This window comes from Bombina bombina, chromosome 5 (genome assembly GCF_027579735.1).
Source record: "Bombina bombina isolate aBomBom1 chromosome 5, aBomBom1.pri, whole genome shotgun sequence".
NCBI classification, from domain to species: Eukaryota; Metazoa; Chordata; class Amphibia; order Anura; family Bombinatoridae; genus Bombina; species Bombina bombina.
In genome coordinates, this window is record NC_069503.1 from 620,730,913 (window position 1) to 620,753,719 (window position 22,807).

Consider the following 22,807-nt stretch of genomic DNA (forward strand, 5'->3'; position numbering starts at 1 on the left):
TTAATTGCCGAGATTTAAAAACCACAAGAGGTTGCGATTTTTTTAATTTTTTTTGCTAAAAAAAACAAAACAAAAAAAAAAAACTCAGAAGTGGCTGTACTGCATTATTTGTATGTGATTTCTTGCAAACCAGCTCCATCTAGTGGTTGTTTTTAGCACACATTTTGTAAAATGTCTGTTTCACTTTCTGTTTGTGATCTCGGCATCCAATCAAGTTATTGAAATCTTAAAGCAGAGCCCATGCAGGAGATGTGAAGAGGTACTTATATTTCCCCCTAGGGACCTCTGCAGTCTGAAACTTAAGGTATGTAATCATTATGGAACCATGCAGAAGACTGAAGAGGAGGGAAAGCCACTTACTTATATTTCCCCCTAGGAAAGTCTGCAGTCTGAAACTTAAGGTATGTAATATATAAAAAAAAAATTATTTATTAGGGCTGGGCGATATGGGCAAAATAAAATATAACGTTTTTGTTTTTTTTTGGGGGGGGGGAACGCGATTGCAATTTAATCGCGATTTTCTTATAAATCTACAGAATCTTAATGTACATGTTTCTCAATGCCCAATACACTCTTGGAGCATAAAAAAAAAATAATAAAAAAAAGTTAAAATAAAATTTGCTAGTGGCTATTTAATCACATCACAGGCAACAAATTTTATTTTAAATATTTTTTGGGTTTTTTTATGCTCCAATAGTGTATTGGGCATTGAGAAACATGTACATTAAGATTCTGTAGTGTTAAATAAACTCTTTTTAATGCAAAATTAAGGTGTTATATAATCATTTATAAGAACATTGCGTTTTTTCCCAAAAATCGTGATTTTTTTTTTATTTAATTTTTTTGTCCATATAGCCCAGTCCTAGTATGTGTATATATGTGTGTATGTGTGTGTGTGTGTATATGTGTGTGTATATATATATATATATATATATATGTGTATATATATATATACACACACACACACACGTCGTTAATCATGATGAATGCTTAGAATCGAATCGTGAGACCAGATGCACATATTTAGCATGTACTGTATAATGTATTTTATGCATAATATGTATGTTTTATTATTATATGTATGTTCTATATATTATTGTTATAATGTGTAGTATAGTAACTGAATACATTGAATTCTGTCTCTGCTGAAGTGTTCACGGATAGTGAGAGTAGAGTGCGGACTGCTCTCACTGTCTGTGATCATGGGAAGCTAATCAGATTTCAGTTTGTTTGGCTATCTATTGTACACAATATTTGTATAATATGATATATATAATAATGTGGTATGGTAACCATTAACACATTTTGAATTTTACTATTGTGCACAATATTTGGATTAAATATGGGAAAGGCAACTTTAACTTGGTACTTTGTACACTGGGTGCATTTAAAGCATCAGGTTGTCTAGTTTTACACTAATTTTTGTTTTCTGTATATATATGTTTTTGTTTTATATACAGATGTTCAAGCCCTGGACACAATGACTACATGAAACATTTCTCTGTTACATCAGCCCAGGTAAGAATGAATGGTTGTGAAGATGTAACATTTACTACTTTCAATGCTTGCATTTTTGTTTCGCTGCAGACTGAGCATGCAACTTTCTAATTTACTCCTATATTATCAAATGTTTGTTCTCTTGAAATCTTTTTTTGAAAAAGCAGGAATGTAAGCTTAGGAGGAGGCCCATTTTTTGGTTCAGCACCCTGGGTAGTGCTTGCTGATTTATTGGTTACATTTAGTAACCAATCAGCAAGCACTACCCAGAACATCTGTGTTTCATGTCCCTTTTATGTTCTGCTTACTTGGTTTAGGAAAATAGTTACCAGACTGAACACAGCAGTGATGTCTGTTTTTAAAGTAATCACACTTAATGCTAAGTCACTAAGGTTCCTGGTTTAAAAATTCACATGGCCCACGTGGAAGGAATATCTTTATCTCCCTCACTTCTAAATTCACTTCAATTTTCAAATGTACTTCATTCTCTTGGTATCCCTTGTGAAACAAGAATATGCGCATATCCTACACTAAAGGGAGTTAGCTACTTATTGGTGCCTGCCTATGATTGGCTAACTAGATGTGTTCAGCTAGCAGCCAGTAGTGCAATGCTGTTCTTTCAGCAAAGGATAACCAGAGAATGAGGCACATTTTGATAATGGAAGTAATAAGGAAAGTTGTTTAACATTGTATGTTATTTCCAAATCATTAAAGAAAACTGAAGCATTTGACATTTTTTAAGGATTTCAATCTTAAAAAAAAAAAAAAAAAAATATATATGTATACTCTGTGACCTTGTGCACATGCTCAGTAGGGGCTTGTTCCCCAGAATGTGTGAATATAAATTGTGCAAAATTTGTCTTAAAACTGCATGTTATTTCTGAATCCTTAAAGTTTTATTTTGACGAGTGACCCTTTTAATTCTGTATTAGGACAAACTGTTTCAGATATGTTGGAGTTGCACCTTTTTAAAGAGTCCTAATCAAATGCTGGGGTTGGGGTTCTCACAAAGTATTTATAGATCGCATATGCAGTAATAACACAAATAGTTGTTTAGAACTAGACATACATGTCTTTGACATTGCCTTTTGGTGATTAGGAGGTGTTAATTGCAGTTGCGCACCAGGCTTCTGAAATTCCTGGCAGTGTAGGGGTTAATCATGTAGCTTGTAAGATTGATATTTTTTTTTTTTTGTGCAGTGTAGAATTCACACACAGATCTTTTCTCGAGTGGGACATGCAGAATAGAGCAATCTCGCCGCTGTCAGCTAGAATGCTGCAGAGAGAGCCCAGGACAGCAGCATCCTTAAGGGCTAAACTACTACTGCGCCTGTACGGCACTGTTAGTTAAGGGGTTAAACGGAAAAGTGTACACCATTTCTACTGTATGCTAGGCTTTGTAGGAGGAACTTGACATTTTGTTCTGTATTCTCACTTTTTTTTTTTTTTTTGCAGGTGTTTTCCAGTTGGAGTATGTGTGTGTGTTGTGTACCTGCTGCTCTCATAACGCGGTGTACCCGTGGAAAGGGATTGTCCTTGGCGTTCCTGTTTGAACTATAAACCTGGCTATTTAATAAAATGCTATTAAAGTGTTTATGATATGTTCTATTAATAAAGTTGTGACTGATCTTACATTGTGTTTATAGTTATTTTATTGATATGGGTATGCATTAACCCTATCCTGCTGTGGTTAAAGTGTCTTCATCAGAACAACTGTTCCGATGTAGACAAATTGCACGATCGCGAGATTTCAATTATTGGATCGGGTCTGGGGGGGCGTCCCTATAACGCTAGCAACTCCCTCAAGACAGCGATCAAATTCAGGAAATGCAGTAGGCTTCAAGACAGCCGTTGGATATGACTTATTCCGTCATAACGGCGCTAAAGCCCAGCGCCATTTGAATGAAATATAACGGCTGCAAAAGGTTAGAGAGATGATAAATCCTACTGTTTATGAAACACTAAAATTTACCATATATAAAATAAAAGGGACATCTTTCAGTTTAGAAAATTTCGCCACAGCTTCAGTGCTAACCTAAATGCCTCTGGCCACCCACAACAAAGCTGTTTTTCAATATCACAGCTATTGACTAAGGTGGAAACGTTATCTCATTGAAAAAAAAAAGTTGTGCTTAGGTCGGCACTGAAGCTGTGGTGAAATAAAAGTGCCTATTCATCACTTTTTTTTTTTTTTTTTTTTGTCTTTAACCCCTTAATGACTGATGACCTCTTCAAAAAAACAACAAGTTAACTCCTGAGGGCGTACGTCGTCGGTCTTGGAAAGTGGTGGAAGCGATCCTGATAGCTTTCAGCCGCTTTCCGGTTATTGCAGTGATGCCTCGATATCGAGGCATCCTGCAATAACCATTTTTAGCCCTCTGGTGCAGAGAGCCACTCTGTGGCCCTCTCTGCACCGGACATCGATGGCCGGTATCGTGGGCAGCCATTGATGGCTTCAAGTAGGAAGTGGGGGGCGTGGTCGTCAGGGGCGCACATGGACGCGTGCATGGAGAGAGAGCGGGTGGGAACCTTAACAATACAGAAAAAAAGTGATAGAAAGGGGGAAGGGAATGAATTAAGATCTAAGGGATCTGGGAGGTGAAGCTACATTACAGAAATTGAGATTATATATAGCCAAGGATTCTAAGTCTAACCCTAAAAGGTTCTTTAAGTACATAAATGGCAAAAAATCTAAGAAGGATAATATAGGTACATTAAAATGCGTGGAGGGTAGCATGATAAATGACAGAGATGAACCATTGAATGATACTTTGGAACAGAATAGAACATGCCAGTCCATACCACTAACTGGGTTTTGTTTAGAGGATATCAGGAACAAACTGGAAAATATTAAGGTAAATAAAACTCCAGGCCCAGATGGAATACACCCAAGGGTGTTAAGGGAACTTAGCACTGTTAGACAAACCTTTACTCTTAATTTTTCAAGACTCATTATCCTCAGGCATGGTACCCCAGGATTGGCGTAAAGCTGATGTGGTGCCACTCTTCAAAAAGGGAAGCAGGGATGATCCAGGAAGCTATAGACCAGTTAGTCTGACATCAATAGTGGGGAAGATATTTGAAGGGATTATAAGGGATTATATTGATGAGCATGTTAGTGTAAACAAGATTATGAGTTCTAATCAGCATGGCTTTAGGAGAAATAGATCATGTCAAACTAATCTAATTAGATTCTACGAGGAAGTAAGTAAAAATATAGATAAAGGGGAATCGGTTGATGTGATATACTTAGATTTTGCAAAGGCATTTGATACAGTGCCACATGAGAGATTAATGCACAAAATTAAGGGACTGGGAATAGCTGAAAATGTTAGCTCATGGATAAATAACTGGATAAAAGATAGGGAGCAACGAGTAATAGTAAATGGATCATACTCAGATTGGACAAAGGTGATCAGTACTGTACCCTGTTCTTTTTAATATTTTTATAAATGACTTGGAGCAAGGATTAAATAGCGACATCTCTATTTTTGCAGATGATACTAAGTTAAGTAAGGTCATTAGGTCAGAGCAGGACGAACTCTCTTTACAAAGGGATTTGCTAAAATTAGAACTCTGGGCAAGTGAATGGAAAATGAGATTTAATACGGAAAAATGCAAGGTTCTACATTTTGGAAGTAAAAATAAGCAGGCTACGTATTTTTTAAATGGGACAAGACTTAGCCAAACACAGGAGGAAAGGGATTTGGGAGTAGTAATAGATAACAAGCTAAAGATGGGTGCACAATGCAGGGCAGCGGCTTCCAAGGCTAATAAGATACTAGCATGTATTAAGAGGCATTGATTCAAGGGAGGAAAGCATAATTCTGTCATTATATAAAGCCCTGGTAAGACCTCACCTTGAGTTTGGAGTGCAGTTCTGGGGACCGATTGCTAAAAAAGATATTGCAGAACTAGAAAAAGTTCAGAGAAGGGCCACAAAGCTAATAAGGGGATTGGAGAAATTAACCTATGAGGAGAGGCTAGCCAAACTGGGTTTGTTTTCTTTAGAAAAAAGGCTCTTGAGAGGTGACATGATTACTTTATATAAATATATTCAAGGCCCATATACAGAGATGGCAGAAGCTCTGTTTATTCCAAGAAAATTGTTTCTGACAAGAGGTCATAATTTAAGGTTGGAGGAAAGGAGATCTAATCTCCTGCAACGGAAACGTGTTTTTTCACTGTAAGAGCAATAAAATTGTGGACCTCATTACCAAAGGAGGTAGTGAATAGTCTGGATAAATCTGTATATAAACAAAATTAATGGATATGATTGCTAGTATTAAATGGGTCACATTTTAATGAGGTTATTTAAGCTTAACTGGAGCTTTTTGAAAGTATTTTAGATTTGTATAGGTTAAATTGGGTACTGACAGACAGCTAGTACCCAAGATGGCTCCCAATAAGGTAGAGGGGGAGGGTTAGAGAGCTGTTTGGGGGGGGGGAGAATCAGGAAGGTTGGGGGCTAAGGGGGATCATACACAGCAGCATATGTAAATATGCCCTAAAAAAAAAATAGATACCTATTGTGTTTTTTTTTATTTTAGTACTTGCAGACTCTGCCAGTACTTAAGATGGCAGGGACAATTGTGGGGTGGAGGAGGGAAGAGAGCTGTTTGGGAGGGATCAGGGGTGTGATGTGTCAGGGGGGAGGCTGATCTCTACACTAAAGCTAAAATTAACCCTACAAGCTACCTAATTAACCCCTTCACTGCTAGCCATAATACACGTGTGATGCGCAGTGGCATTTAGCGGCCTTCTATTTACTAAAAAGCAAAGCCATATACTGTATGTCTGCTATTTCTGAACAATTTTAGGTTTCTCACTAAAATTATGAAAAATGTAAAAAAAAATGTTATTAATTTTGATTGCATTTGGCGGTGAAATGGTGGCATGAAATATACCAAGATGGGCCTAGATCAATACTAGGGGTTGTCTACTACACTAAAGCTAAAATTAACCCTTTCACTGCTGGGCATAATACACGTGTGGTGCGCAGAGGCATTTAGCGGCCTAATAACAAAAAAGCAACGCCAAAGCCATATATGTCTATTTCTGAACAAAGTGGATCCCAGAGAAGCATTTACAACCATTTATGCCATAATTGCACAAGTTTTTTGTAAATAATTTCAGTGAGAAACCTAAAGTGAACTAACTTTTTTTTTATTTGGTGTTGAAATGGTGGCATGAAATATACCAAAATGGGCCTAGATCAATACTTTGGGATGTGTGTGTGTTTGTGTGTATGTGTATATATATGTATATGTATATGTATGTGTATGTATATATATATGTGTATATGTGTATATATATATATATGTGTATATGTGTATATATATATATGTGTGTATATATATATATATGTGTGTATATATATATGTGTGTATATATATATATGTGTATATATATATATATGTGTATATATATATATATATATATATATATATATATATATATGTGTATATATATATATATATGTGTATATATATATATATATGTGTATATGTCAAGGGATATTCAGGGATTCCTGAAAGATATCAGTGTCCCAATGGAAATAGCAAAGTGCTACTTGTATTTATTGCCCTATAACTTGCAAATAAGATGTAAACATTGGGTATTTCTAAACTCAGGACAAAATTTAGAAACAATTTAGCATGGGTGTTTTTTTGGTGGTTGTAGATGTGCAACAGATTTTGGCGGTCAAAGTTGGGAAGAAGTGTGTTTTTTCAATTTTTATGGAAAATTATATCTTTAGAAAAACGGTATACAATATGTGTGGGTACAGTAAATGACTAAGAGAGGAAAATTACTGCTAAACACAAACTCTGCAGAATTGCATAAATAGCCTTGGTCCCAGACGGTCAACAAATTGAAAAGTGGTCTGGTCACTAAGGGGTTAATAATTGCAAGGATTTTGGAATTCCGGAATTGGGTATGTAATGTCATCATATACACACACACACATATATATACACTGCTCAAAAAAATAAAGGGAACACTTAAACAACACAATGTATCTCCAAGTCAATCACACTTCTGTGAAATCAAACTGTCCACTTAGGAAGCAACACTGAGTGACAATCAATTTCACATGCTGTTGTGCAAATGGGATAGACAACAGGTGGAAATTATAGGCAATTAGCAAGACACCCCCAATAAAGGAGTGGTTCTGCAGGTGGTGACCACAGACCACTTCTCAGTTTCTATGCTTTCTGGCTGATGTTATGGTCACTTTTGAATGCTGGTGGTGCTTGCACTCTAGTGGTAGCATGAGACAGTCTACAACCCACACAAGTGGCTCAGGTAGTGCAGCTCATCCAGGATGGCACATCAGTGCGAGCTGTGGCAAGAAGGATTGCTGTGTCTGTCAGCGTAGTGTCCAGAGCATGGAGGCGCTACCAGGAGACAGGCCAGTACATCAGGAGACGTGGAGGAGGCCGTAGGAGGGCAACAACCCAGCAGCAGGACCGCTACCTCCGCCTTTGTGCAAGGAGGAACAGGAGGAGCACTGCCAGAGCCCTGCAAAATGACCTCCAGCAGGCCACAAATGTGCATGCGTCTGCTCAAACGGTCAGAAACAGACTCCATGAGGGTGGTATGAGGACCCAACGTCAACAGGTGGGGGTTGTGCTTACAGTCCAACACCGTGCAGGACGTTTGACATTTGCCAGAGAACACCAAGATTGGCAAATTTGCCACTGGCGCCCTGTGCTCTTCACAGATGAAAGCAGGGGCACACTGAGCACATTTGACAGACGTGACAGTCTGGAGACGCCGTGGAGAACGTTCTGCTGCCTGCAACATCCTCCAGCATGGCCAGTTTGGCAGTGGGTCAGTAATGGTGTGGGGTGGCATTTCTTTGAGGGGACGAACAGCCCTCCATGTGCTCGCCAGAGGTAGCCTGACTGCCATTAGGTATCAAGATGGGATCCTCAGACCCCTTGTGAGACCATATGCTGGTGCGGTTGGCCCTGGGTTCCTCCTAATGTAAGACAATGCTAGACCTCATGTGGCTGGAGTGTGTCAGCAGTTCCTGCAAGACTAAGGCATTGATGCTATGGACTGGCCCTCCCGTTCCCCAGACCTGAATCCAATTGAGCACATCTGGGACATCATGTCTCGCTCCATCCACCAACTTCACTTTGCACCACAGACTGTCCAGGAGTTGGTGGATGCTTTAGTCCAGGTCTGGGAGGAGATCCCCCAGGAGACCATCCTCCACCTCATCAGGAGCATGCACAGGCGTTGTAGGGAGGTCATACAGGCACGTGGAGGCCACACACACTACTGAGCCTCATTTTGACTTGTTTTAAGGACATTACATCAAAGTTGGATCTGCCTGTAGTGTGTTTTTCCACTTTAATTTTGAGTGTGACTCCAAATCCAGACCTCCATGGGTTGAAAATTTTGATTTCCATTTTTTAATTTTTGTGTGATTTTGTTGTCAGCACATTCAACTATGTAAAGAACAAAGTATTTAATTAGAATATTTTATTCATTCAGATCTAGGATGTTATTTTAGTGTTCCCTTTATTTTTTTGAGCAGTGTGTATATATATATCTCCAAACAATTTCCAGTTCAGCCCACCACGAGACAGCAGCCTGGGTGCAAATATGAGTAGTATAAGTAAACAGAAACAGATGCACTCTCAGGACTTCCACAAAATTCTTTAATGGAACGTTTTCGGGGTTCACAACCCCTTCATCAGCATCAACATATAACCAAACATCACACAATTTATAGTGTGTCTAACAGTATCTCACCAAACAAGTGTTACTCCAAAAAGTGCGCCAAATATCGAGTGTGGAACGCATCTTGCGTTCCACTGTGATAATGCCTGCCGGAAGTGATGTTGTCTCACTTCCGGTTTCGCGGCATTACAATGTTAAGCTTACAAGCAGTGTTGTGTATTTTGCCTTCATACATTCACTCTTACACAATATAATATAGTGTGTGTTTAAGTAAGCAAGTGCTAAAAATACCTTGTGGTATATTAAGAGTCTGCCTTAGATCGCCGTGATATTAGCTCTGATCGGTAGGTTAAGTGTCATAGTGTATACAAGTCGTCATAGCAACTGTAGCTATGGTTATGGTACACTATGACACTTAACCTGCCGATCAGAGCTAAATTGTGTGATGTTTGGTTATATGTTGATGCTGATGAAGGGGTTGTGAACCCCGAAAACGTTCCATTAAAGAATTTTGTGGAAGCCCTGAGAGTGCATCTGTTTCTGTTTACTTCTCTCCATAGCTGCACATTGGCAGTAGCATAGGTCTTACTGAAAAAGTCAGTTTGTGAAATTTCTTCCCTACTAGATGTGCTATTAGCAACAAAAGCTCAGCCATAAAGTGGTAGACCACACAAACTCACAGAACAGGGATGCTGAGTACTGAATCTCATAGAGCTTTAAGGGACAGTATACACCAATGTTCATAACTGTTCTTTACAGTAGTGTGAATTACATGCAGTTTAGCACTGTTGATGAGGTTAGTCTGTGACACCCAGTGAAAAGGTCTGGAAAGCAAAAAGAGCAGACACCCCCCTCCGCTGCATATGAAAAGACCCTTTACACAAACAGGAGAAAGCTGGAGGAGTAGGTAGACCAGTCTACTTCTAAAACCGTGGGGCTTGGTTAGGAGTCAAATGTTGTTGTTTTTTTTATTATAAGCAAAACTAAATTTTCTTCCATGTAATTGGCAAGAGTCCATGAGCTAGTGACGTATGGGGTATAGAATCCTACCAGGAAGGGCAAAGTTTCCCAAACCTCAAAATGCCTATAAATGCACCCCTCACCACACAAACAATTCAGTTTTAAAAACGTTGCCTCCTATGGAGGTGGTGAAGTAAGTTTGTGCTAAGATTTCTACGTTGATATCGTGTCTCAGCATTTTGAAGTCTGATTCCTCTGAGTACAGTGAATGTCAGAGGTATGTGAAGGGAGTATCACCTATTGAATGCAATTTTTTTTCCTCACGGGAGATCTATTTCTTAGGTTCTCTGTTATCGGTCGTAGTGATTCATCTCCTACCTCCCTTTTCAGATCTACGATATACTGTCATATTCCATTACCTCTACTGATAGCCAAACCAGTACTGAAACGGTTATCTGCTATATTGATGGGTGTCTTTGGTAAGTATGTTTTCATTACTTAAGACACTCTCAGCTATGGTTTGGCACTTTATGTATTAATATAAAGTTCTAAATATATGTATTGTACTTATATTTGCCATGATTCAGGTTTCAGTATATTTCCTTTTGCAGACTGTCAGTTTCATATCTGGGAAATGTTTTTTTAGGAAAAATGTATTTCTTACCTGGGGTGTAGTCTTTTTGAAATTGACTATCTTTTAAATTCTTGGGCAGAATTAGGCTCGCTAGGGCGCAAAATGTTAGTTTATTGCGTCGTTCTTGGCGCAAGATTTTTTTGTTCGAAGTTGCATTCATTGACACAATTTCGTCATTTCTGGCGTCTTAGTTGACGCCGAGTCCTTTACAAGGTTGCGTCTTCTGTGACGCGAGTGTCATTTCCGTACGTTTTTGGCGGCAAAAATTTATTTTGTTTGTGTCGTGCATCATACTTGGCGCAAAATATTTTCATTATTTAAGACCCCATTCCTTTTTGCTTCTTGCTTTTTCTCTGTCAGAGGGCTATTCTGTTTGCATTTTTTCCCATTCCCATATAAGGAAATTGATCATTTTGCTTTATATGTTGTTTTTTTTCTCTTACATTTGCAAGATGTCTCAATCTGATCCTGTCTCAGAAATCACTGTTGGAACTTTGTTGCCGGATAACGGTTCTACCAAAGCTAAGTGCATTTGTTGTAAACTTGTGGAGGTTATTTCTCCAGCTGTGGTTTGTAATAGTTGTCATGATTAACTTTTACATGCAGAAAATGTATCCATCAGTAGTAGTTCATTACCTGTTGCTGCTCCCTCAACATCTAATGCACAAGATATACCTGTAAATTTAAAAGAATTTATTTCTGATTCTATTCCGAAGGCTTTGTCTGCCATTCCGCCTTCTAATAAACGTAAAAGGTCTTTTAAAACTTCTCATAAAGTTGATGAAATTTCAAATGACCGACAAAATACTGAATTATCCTTCTCTGATGAACATCTATCTGGTTCAGAAGATCCTGCCTTAGATATTGACACTGATAAATCTTCTTATTTGTCTAAAATGTAGTATATTCGTTCTTTGTTAAAAGAAGTGTTGATTACATTGGATATGGAGGAAACTAGTCCTCTTGATATTAAAACTAGTAAATGTTTACATTTTGTTTATAAACCTTCTCAGGCCTGCAATTTCTTTGGCTGATGTTGCAGCTGCATCAACTTTTTGGTTGGAACATTTAGAGCAACAAGAATTGGATTCTGATTTGTCTAGCATTGTTCGCTTTTTCCAACATGCTAATCATTTTATCTGTGATGCTATTTTTGATATCCTCAAAATTGATGGTAAATCTTTGTATGTAGCTATTTTAGCTAAAAGAGCTTTGTGGCTTAAATCTTGGAATGCTGACATGACATCCAACTCTAGATTACTATCTCTTTCTTTCCAAGTTAATTTATTTGGTTCTCCGTTGGATTCAATAATTTCAACTGTCACTGGAGGGAAGGGAGTGTTTTTGCTTCAGGATAAAAGACCTAAGGGTAAATCTAAAGCTTTAACCATTTTCGTTCCTTTCGACAAAATAAAGAACAGAAATCTAATCCTTCCCCCAAGGAATCTGTTTCCAATTGGAAGCCTTCCTCAAATTGGAATAAATCCAAGCCTTTTAAGAGATCAAAGCCAGCCCCCAAGTCCGCATGAAGGTGCGACCCTTATTCCAGCTCAGCTGGTGGGGGGCAGATTAAGATTTTTCAAAGATGTTTGGATCAATTCGGTCCAAAATCAATGGATTCAGAGTATTGTTTCTCAGGGGTACAGAATAGGATTCAGAGTAAGACCGCCTGTGAGAAGACTTTTTTTCCCTCACGCATTCCAGCAAACCCAGTAAAGGCTCAGGCTTTCCTGAAGTGTATTTCAGACCTGGAGTTATCGGGTAATAATGCCAGTTCCATTTCAGGAACAGGGTCTGGGGTTTTATTCAAATCTATTCATTGTCCCAAAGAGAGAAAATTCATTCAGACCACTTTTGGATCTAAAGATTTTGAATCAATATGTAAGAGTACCAACTTTCAAAATGGTGACTATATGGACTATTCTGCCTTTTGTTCAGCAAGGGCATTATATGTCCACAATAGACTTACAGGATGCATATCTTCATATTCCGATTTATCCAGATCACTATCAGTCGGGGTATTGTGGTGTTTCCTTATTTGGACGATATCTTGGTACTTGCTCAGTCTTTACGTTCTGCATAATCTCACACAAATCAACTAGTGTTGTTGCTTCAAAGACATGGTTGGAGGATCAATTTACCAAAAAGTTTTTTGATTCCTCAGACAAAGGTAACCTTTTTAGGTTTCCAGATAGATTCAGTGTCCATGACTCTGTCCCTAACAGACAAGAGACGATTAAAATTGGTTTCAGCTTGTCGGAATCTTCAGTCTCAATCATTCCCTTTAGTGATTTATGTGCATGCAAGTTTTAGGTCTCATGACTGCAGCATCGGACGCGATCCCCTTTGCTCGTTTTCATATGAGACCTCTCCAGTTTTGTATGCTGAATCAATGGTGCAGGGATTATACAAGGATATCTCAATTAATATCCTTAAATCCCGATGTTCAACTCTCTCTGACTTGGTGGTTAGATCACCATCGTATGATTCTAGGGGCCTCTTTCGTTCATCCAACCTGGACTGTAATCACAACAGATGCAAGTTTTTCAGGTTGGGGGGCTGTTTGGGGATCTCTGACAGCACAAGGGGTTTGGAAATCTCAAGAGGCGAGAACCAATAAATATTTTGGAACTCCGTGCGATTCTCAGGGCTCTTCAGTTTTGGCCTCTGTTGAAAAGAGAACCGTTCATTTGTTTTCAGATGGCCAATATCACAACTGTGGCTTATGTCAATCATCAGGGTGGGACTCACAGTCCTCAAGCTATGAAAGAAGTATCTCGGATATTTGTTTGGGTGGAATCCAGGTCCTGTCTAATTTCTGCAGTTCATATCCCAGGTATAGACAATTGGGAAGCGGATTACCTCAGTCGTCAAACTTTACATCCAGGGGAGTGGTCTCTCCACCCAGAGGTGTTTTCTCAAGTTGTTCAGATGTGGGATCTTCCAGAAATAGATCTGATGGCATCTCATCTAAACAAGAAACTTCCCAGGTACCTGTCCAGGAATCCTCAGGCGGAAGCAGTGGATGCGTTGACACTTCCTTGGTGTTATCATCCTGCTTATATTTTCCCCACTCTAGTTCTTCTGCCAAGAGTGATCTCCAAAATCATCATAGAGCAATTGTATGTGCTGCTGGTGGCTCCAGCATGACCTCACAGGTTTTGGTATGCGGATCTTATCCGGATGTCCAGTTGGCCACTTCCATTAAGGCCAGACCTATCTCACGGTCCGTTTTTCCATCAGGATCTCAAATCATTAAATTTGAAGGTATGGAAATTGAATGCTTAGTGCTTAGTCATAGAGGTTTGTATTACTCTGTGATTAATACTATGTTACAAGCTCGTAAATCTGTTTCTAGAAAGATTTATTATCGAGTTTGGAAGACTTACATTTCATGGTGTTGTTCTCATAAATTTTCTTGGCATTCTTTTAGAATTCCTAGAATTTTACAGTTTCTTCAGGATGGTTTGGATAAAGGTTTGTCTGCAAGTTCTTTGAAAGGACAAATCTCTGCTCTTTCCGTTTTATTCCACAGAAAAACTGCTAAGCTTCCTGATATTCACTGTTTTGTGCAGGCTTTGGTTAGTATCAAGCCTGTCTTTCAATCAATCTCTCCTCCGTGGAGTCTTAATTTGGTTTGGAAGGCTTTACAGGCTCCACCATTTGATCCTATGCATTCTTTGGACATTAAACTACTTTCTTGGAAAGTGTTGTTCCTTTTGGCCATCTCTTCTGCTAGAAGAGTTTCTGAATTATCTGCTCTTGTGAATCTCCTTTTCTGATTTTTCATCAGGATAAGGCAGTTTTGCGAACTGTATTTAAATTCGTACCTAACATTAATAGAGACATTGTTGTCCCTTCTTTGTGTCCTAATCCTAAGAATTCTTTGGAGAGTTCTTTACATTCTTTGGATGTGGTGAGAGCTCTGAAATATTATGTTGAAGCTACTAAACTTTTCAGAAAGACTTCCAGTCTATTTGTTAGATTTTCTGGTTCCAGGAAAGGTCAGAAGGCTTCTGCCGTTTCCTTGGCTTCATGGTTAAAGCTTTTGATTCATCAAGCTTATTTGGAGTCGGGTCAAGCCCCGCCTCAGAGAATTACAGCTCATTCTACTAGACAAGACTCCACTTCCTGGGCTTTTAAGAATGAAGCTTCAGTTGATCAGATTTGCAAAGCTGCAACTTGGTCTTCTTTGCATACATTTACTAAATTTTATCATTTTGATGTATTTGCTTCTTTGGAAGCAGTTTTTGGTAGAAAAAGTTGTTCAGGCAGCTGTTTCAGTTTGATTCTTCTGCTTCTGATTTAAGTTTTTTCTTTTGAATTATGAGACTAAACTTATGTTTTGGGTTGTGGATTAATTTTTTTTTCCGTTGAAAATGGCTGTTTTTATTTTTAGCCCTCCCTCTCTAGTGACTCTTCTTGTGTATTGCTATCCCATACGTCACTAGCTCATGGACTCTTGCCAATTACATGAAAGAAAACATAATTTATTTAAGAACTTACCTGATAAATTAATTTCTTTCATATTGGCAAGTGTCCATGAGGCCCACCCTTTTTATGGTGGTTATGATTTTTTTTGTATAAAGCACAATTATTTCCAAATTCCTTTGTTGATGCTTTTTACTCCTTTCTTTTCACCCCACTACTTGGCTATTTGTTAAACTGAATTGTGGGTGTGGTGAGGGGTGTATTTATAGGTATTCTGAGGTTTGGGAAACTTTGCCCCTCCTGGTAGGATTGTATATCCCATACGTCACTAGCTCATGGACTCTTGCCAATATGAAAAATTAATTTATCAGGTAAGTTCTTACATAAATTATGTTTTTACACAACAAAAAACCCTGTATGGGCTGTATAAATGGATCATCTACCAAACATTTATGCAAAGAAAAATCTAGTGTATGTCTCTTTAAAGGGACACAAGTTGTTTATAATTTTATGATTCAGATAGAGCATGCAATTTTAAACAACCTTCCAATTTTATTTTCATTAACGATGTGAACAGTCTTTTCATATGTTTAATACGTTTTGAGTCACAAGCTCCTACTGAGCATGTGCAAGAATTCACAGAATATACGTATCCCTAGTAATATTTTCAAAAGGCAGATTTTGCTTTACTTCTCCAAGGGGCGTTACCTGCATTTCTGTATGTGAAGGAGAGACAAGCCAAGTGCAATATATAGCACTGCATGACATTTGAAAATTTTAATTGAATATAGGAAGACTAGATTATTAGATCTTTACTATGGATTATTTAATCAACAGAATAGTTAGTTCCAGTTTAAAGTATTAGAAAATTGGGATAATTTAATAAGTTACTATGATTAAAATAATTATAACAAAGATAGTGTTAAAGTAAAAAAAAAGTTCAAATCGAACTCCATGTTTAAACTCAAAGGGTGTAGCGTTTTGAAATTAAAAATTAACTCTGCTTCTTGTCTGAGTAATAGTTTATTCATGTTCCTACCTCTTTTGCTCAGTTTTTGATACCCCAAAATTTAAAATGTTTAGGTTTTCCCTTATGTATTTCTGTAAAATGTTTGTATAGTTCTGTATCTGTTGCTTCATGTTAAACCTTTTAGTAGGTGCTCACGGATTCCATCTCTGAGTGCTCTGCTGGTTTGGCTAAAATATTGGAGATTACATGTGCATTGGATGCAATAGATGATGTTCCTATCAGTGTATCTTATTATTTCCTTGATTTTTGTTTAATCTGTATTGGATGATCTAATAACTTTATTTTTGGTGCTGTTTGCAGGCCTTGCAAGTGTTGCATGGGAAAAAATGTTAACACATCCCAGAACACCAACATTTTATTTATCTAAACTACATAAAAATCTCAATAGACCACCAGGTCGCCCCATAATTTCAGGCATTGAATCCATCACATCAAACCTATCTCAGTATGTTGATTTCTTCTTACAAAATTATGTGACCAAATTACCAGCCTACTTAAAAGACTCAACACAATTTCTAAATATTATAAATCAACTCACCTGGGAAGACAGTTATATCCTAGTCACGTGTGACTTTGGTTCGTTGTACACTAACATCGCACATGACCTGGGACTGTAATGTTTTTTTTTTTTTTTGTTTTTTTTTAGATAAAGACATAAATCTCCCAAAATAACAAAATACATTTCTACTGGACTGTATTGAATTGATAATGAAAAAACGCTTTCTGTTCAATTAAGAAATATTCCTGCAAATTAATGGGACGGCGATGGGTACAATGTTCGCCCCAAGTTATGCTAACCATTTCATGGGTCACTTCGAGGAAGGCTTTATCGAGGGTGGATCATGGGGGGCGAACCTTGTACACTACCATCGCTACATTGAAATAACACTAACTTTGTGTATCAAACACATGATCTTTGAAGTTAGATTTATAGAACCATATAGCAACTCAGGAATCCTCTCCTAGGTGCAGAGCAACAACTGGTCGAATGACCTTGCTCATGGCAGGAAAAACGCATAATTTATAACAATACGCAGAGTCAGCTCTATGAATGAGCTATCTGTTAAACGTCACCAAACATGGCACAAAAATACCGCCATGTAAAAGTACCCTCTATAGGATCAACCTTACCGGACAAACTAAGAGAGAATGTACAAACACAGAAACCACTTAAGTAAATAAGCGGCAATATGCCATGAAAAATCCATGGGCCAGCCCTGAGGTCATCACCAAAATGGTTGTAATTTGTGAAAACGGCTAAAGATAATGTACTTGCATATGCTGCATAGTCATTTACGTGGCCCTAAAAGGTTTGCTGCGTGCGTTATAAACAAACGCCCTGTATGAGCCGAGACTTAGCTGAAAACAGTAAAAGAGGCTAAAAATACCAGCACATAGTAGGGACTGTTTTGGTCTCTTAAATGAACACGGCGCTAGCTATTAACACTATGGTGAAGTAGTGAATAAAGGGGACACTTTAAACCATAACTGCTGCACGCACTCAGCTTAATTTGTTTGCATGCGGTTACATATCAAAATATGCCTGATTTCACCTAATCTCCCTTAAGATGTGGCACCATAGCAACAGTTAGATGCGGACTAAAACTCCCCTGATGTCTTCCCTGTGTACGAGACAAATGAAGATTTTACAGGAACGGTTCTTAGGTTTGGTAGCCTTGTTTTGACTGTGTTGATTTTATGTTTATGGTTGAGGATTCTAATTATATGTATTCAGTCTCCCAGCACCCATTTAGACTCAGTACTGTTTAGCAGGGTCTTGTTCTCTTCTGTGAGTAGACCTACCTGAGATTTCTTCCCAATAGTTGTTAATAGTAAAGTTAATTTAATACATTCAGCTCCAACCTCACATAACTGTGAGTCTCCTTTAACTGCTTCCCTATACTCAGCTTTAAATATTGTTAAGTTGCTTCACTAATATTCCATGTTTTCTAGTATAGTTTGAACATACTGTATATAACATAGCTTCCACACAGGTTTGACGCAACCACTTAAGATGAATACTAAAGTTGTTAGATATGTACATTAACAATAGAATAGTATGCTATTTGCGGCCTACCCTCCGCCCCCCCCACCACCTCTGTGCGGTTAGGGATGATTTCTTTCTTCCCCACATATCTTTTGACAGAGTTCAGTAGTCTCTGTCCAACCCGTAGAGCCATGACTTAGTCTTTTCCTGTATTTCTCTAGAACGGCTCTCGGGGCTTCAAAACAGGTAATTAAACTTTGTTTATAATTTCCTGCTCCCCTGTAGTTTATTTAAGATAATAGTCCTAATAATCTATTCGTTTCAATACAAGTTCAGTGTTAACAGATAATAGATTTAGAATAGAAACTGATGTCTGTTTTATTTGGATATTGTGTGTCCATTCCATATTTTGTATCATTCCATATATGCTGAAACTGCGATTTGTACTATTATTTCTGTTAACATGTCCTCAAATGCTTTGTTTAATTTCTGGTCCCTTGACTGGACTTGTTAGTCTGAGGACTTTGCGAACCTACTAGACTCAAAAAATGAGGTTTAAGTGTCATGTCATGTCAGTAAAATGTATCTTGTGAAGCTTTACCTCTTGATGAGACTGTTGTGTACATGCTATTTTAACCTTATTAAAAAATTATTAAATATAAAAATACCAGCACTCAATGTACATCAATGCCATATACGGAGAGCTGCGCCTCTATTATATGCTGTAATGCTGCCATTAACTTGAGCCATATTGACTCAAGCGCCCTAGTGAGGATCACAATGCGGCTATTTACACCAGCGCTATACTACAAAAACACCCTATACTTAACTGAGTGTTGAGAATGTAGCCAATTAATCCATTGCCATAGATACCCCAGAGGGTAATCAATTTGATAACCAGAGCTTTTTTTTTTTTAAGAAAATAATTTAAAAAGATGCCGGTTAATGCCATGCTGATCATACTTGACTGATATCCCCAGACGGGATATTACTAAAAGTCCTAGACCCATCTAAAAGGGCAATAATAGTGCCAGCTGGTCACCAATAAATGCTGCCCCTATTCCAGATGAAAGTATCAGGATACCTGCCAAGGGAAGGCAATAGTAACATAAATGGACTTACCGTCCAGGGTCTTCTACTGTGGGACAGTCACAGCAACTTCAGTCTGTCAGCTTCATCATCCTCTGACAGGAGTAGAAAAGGAAAGAACAGAGTAGCGAACCCTGACTTTCTATGAAGGGGTAGCAATAATGTTAGAAAGCGGCAAGGTTTTCTTTGCTTTATTTCTAACTGCTAATAGCAACCATTACTCTTACTAAAGATATTGACATGGACACATCATAGCCCCTAATCCTTGCTTGCAGGGAAAAGTACTCATAAAAGAATTAAATATCTTCAGACGCCATCTTTGCACAACCTCCATTGACAGAGGCAAAGAGAATGACTGGGGATTATGGGTAAGGTAAATTGCACTTAACAGCTTTGCTGGGGTTCTCTTTGCCTCCTCCTACTGGCCAGAAGTTGAATATCCCGCTAGTAATTGGAATGACGTTGTGGACTCTCCATGTTATAGGAAAGAAGTTGCCTTTTCTATTTGAATCGTAAAAGAAAAAAAAATGGGGTCTCATGTCCCATTTAGTTAAAAGCTTAATATTTGTATATTTTGCCAGAGGATTTAGATTTCATTTTTTTCTTTCTTTGTGCATTATGTTTGTATTTAGTGCATTTTACCTTGTTTAATTTAAGGCTTGAGGCTAGTCCTTGTCTAATATCAGTTTTTGTTATGTTTGAATAGTCCATATAGTTCTTCTTATATATTTTTCTTGAGATTGCTGCAGGAGAGATTTATACAAACAGAAAGAGTCACAGTAAATGACGTAAACCAACCTATCGTAAATGAGATTAAAGGGACAATTAGGTGTTATATATGCATAGCATATATCGGCAATTACCCACTTCTTTACACAAGCTCTACATTGAAAATAAATATTTTAAATCCATTCACTGTCATTTTGTTAGCAAAATTTGTGTTGGTTTTATAGTCCAAGGACACAACGTATTTAGTATTTTTTAACTTGTCTCCTTTGATAAAGCTAATTAGGGGAAATATAAATGGGCTACTACATTGCTCAAGCAATCACTGTGTTGAATAATTTTAGGTCAGTGTTAAAAATCTACAGGATCTTCTCCAACTTCTCAATTGTTTTTTAATAAATTATGTTATTAAAAGTTTTAACTGAGAATTGCTTTGCGTATGATATGTACTGTTAGATGAGTTTCCCATTAATGTGTTCCCAATGGCAGAGTATTAAATATATTGGAAATTGAATCTGGTAACGCAAGTCATTGGGAACACAAGAAAAATAAATAGAATCAGAGCCCCTTCAAGGTTCCCAGGTTTGCAGCTTTATTCATTAACAGCTGAGCTAAACATTGGCTTTAAGACATGGTCATTAGCTCTCTGCCTATAGTACCATGTGAGAAAAGTGTGGAACTTTGAAATAATAAAATAATTAAATAATACAGCAGATAAATATTATATTGGTTTTGATTAATCTTTTCTTTTTTATGACACGATGAGTCCACGGATCATCTTAATTACTAATGGGATATTCACCTCCTGGTCAGCAGGAGGCGGCAAAGAGCACCACAGCAAAGCTGTTAAATAGCTCCTCTCTTCCCTCCCACCCCAGTCATTCTCTTTGCCTACATTAGTGATGGGAAGTGGTATAGTGTTTGTTATTTTTAAAGTAGTGCAAACTTGTGCTGCTTTGTCCTAGGGTGTAGCCGTATTCCATATCAGTCTCTTCAGTAGAGCATTGGTGGCTTTAGAGTAATGGGAACTTGTGGGACATAATTCTCACCGTGCCTCCCATATTTAATACTGCCCTAATTCCTATAGTCTGAGGGATATGACTCAGTCTTTGATTTCTCTGCAGGTCGATGTGAGGAAAAGGACCTCTCAAACCTGTGATCTGCCTTGCTGTCAGGCAGTAATGTGAGGTAAGTGCTGCTTTTATTTTTCTGGGAGCAGGAGACAACTCAGAACAAAGTAAGCACATTGGATCTACCTTATACTCTATATAAAGGGGCTCAAGATAAATGGTGCACTTTATTACTTTTATAAACTCTCCTAGGCTGGAGAGGACTGCGGAAAGAATTTATAGCAGGCACTGGGGCAGGTTAGAGCGCTGCAATATTGGCTACGGTGGTTATGGGGTTAACATAAGTATTTTTTCCCCGGGAAGAAAGCTTGTACTTGCGTGCCACTTCTATGCACTTCAGTCCGGGGGGACATATTGAGGAGAGTCAGTCTATGCCTGTCTAGGAGCGCATGTTCCGTGTCAGACATGCGTTCCTAGGACCGGACTGCTGAATTTTCTTCTGGCGGCATTCTGGATCGTCTACTGCATAGATAGATTTGATTCAGCTCTTGGCCAGTAAGGTAGGCGCCTCAGCAGTGTTGCTGAGCTGTGGAGGTAGCTGCAAGTTTATTTGGTAACAGAAATAAGCAGAAAATGTTATTGCTACTTTACACAGAACGCAACAAAATAGTTGCGGTTTGAATTTAAAGAGACAGTAACGTTTTTTTGGGATTAACATTTTTTATTAAATTATAAGGTTTTTATTCAAAAATTTACCAAGTGTGAACCAGTATGGATGAAGGGACTTTGCAAAATGTTCCTTGCTCTTTGTGTTTTAATGCTATTGTGGAACCACCAGTACCTTTCTATCCCTCATGTATTGAGAGGACTTTAAATTATAAGGAAAACAATTTTTTTATGAGCCAACTTCTTCTAAAGCGGATGTTGTCCAGGAATCTAATGATGAAGTACAATATATACCGCAACATTCTCCTCAAGCGCTCCAAACTTTACCACCCTCACAAGCAGTGCCCTGTGCCTCCTCTCTAAAGGACATCGCATCTCTCATGTCTTCTACAATTCTGATGCACTGTCTGCTTTCCCAATGTTGCAGAGAAAGCGTAAGAGGAAGATCAGACACTCGGTAAGCAAGGTTTCTGATGCAATTGTTGTGGTTTCGGAGATCTCCTCTCAGAAGCCTGAGGAGGAGGAAGGTGTGGTAGCATCTGAAGGTGAAATTTCAGATTCTGAAAGTGTAATTCCTCTTGCTGATACTGAGGTTGTATTTTTTAGATTTAAGCTAGAGCACCTCCGGCTATTACTTAAGGAGGTTTTAGCTACTTTAGACGACAGCGACTCCATGGTAGTGGTTGTTCCTAACAAGTCCAGTAAGCTGAACAAATATTTAGAGATTCCTTCCTCGACAGACGTGTTTCCGGTCCCTGACCGAGCTTCTGAGATTATTACTAAGGAGTGGGAGAGACTGGGTATTCCTTTTTCTCCATCTACTATTTAAAAAAAAAATTAAAAAAAATTCCTGTAGCCGATTCTATCAGGGAGGCTTGACAAACAGTGCTCAAGGTGGATGGGGCTATTTCCACCCTAGCTAAGAGAACTGCTATTCCCATAGAGGATAATTGTGCCTTCAAAGATCCTATGGACAAGAAGTTAGAGGGTCTACTCAAGAAGATATATGTGCACCAGGGCCT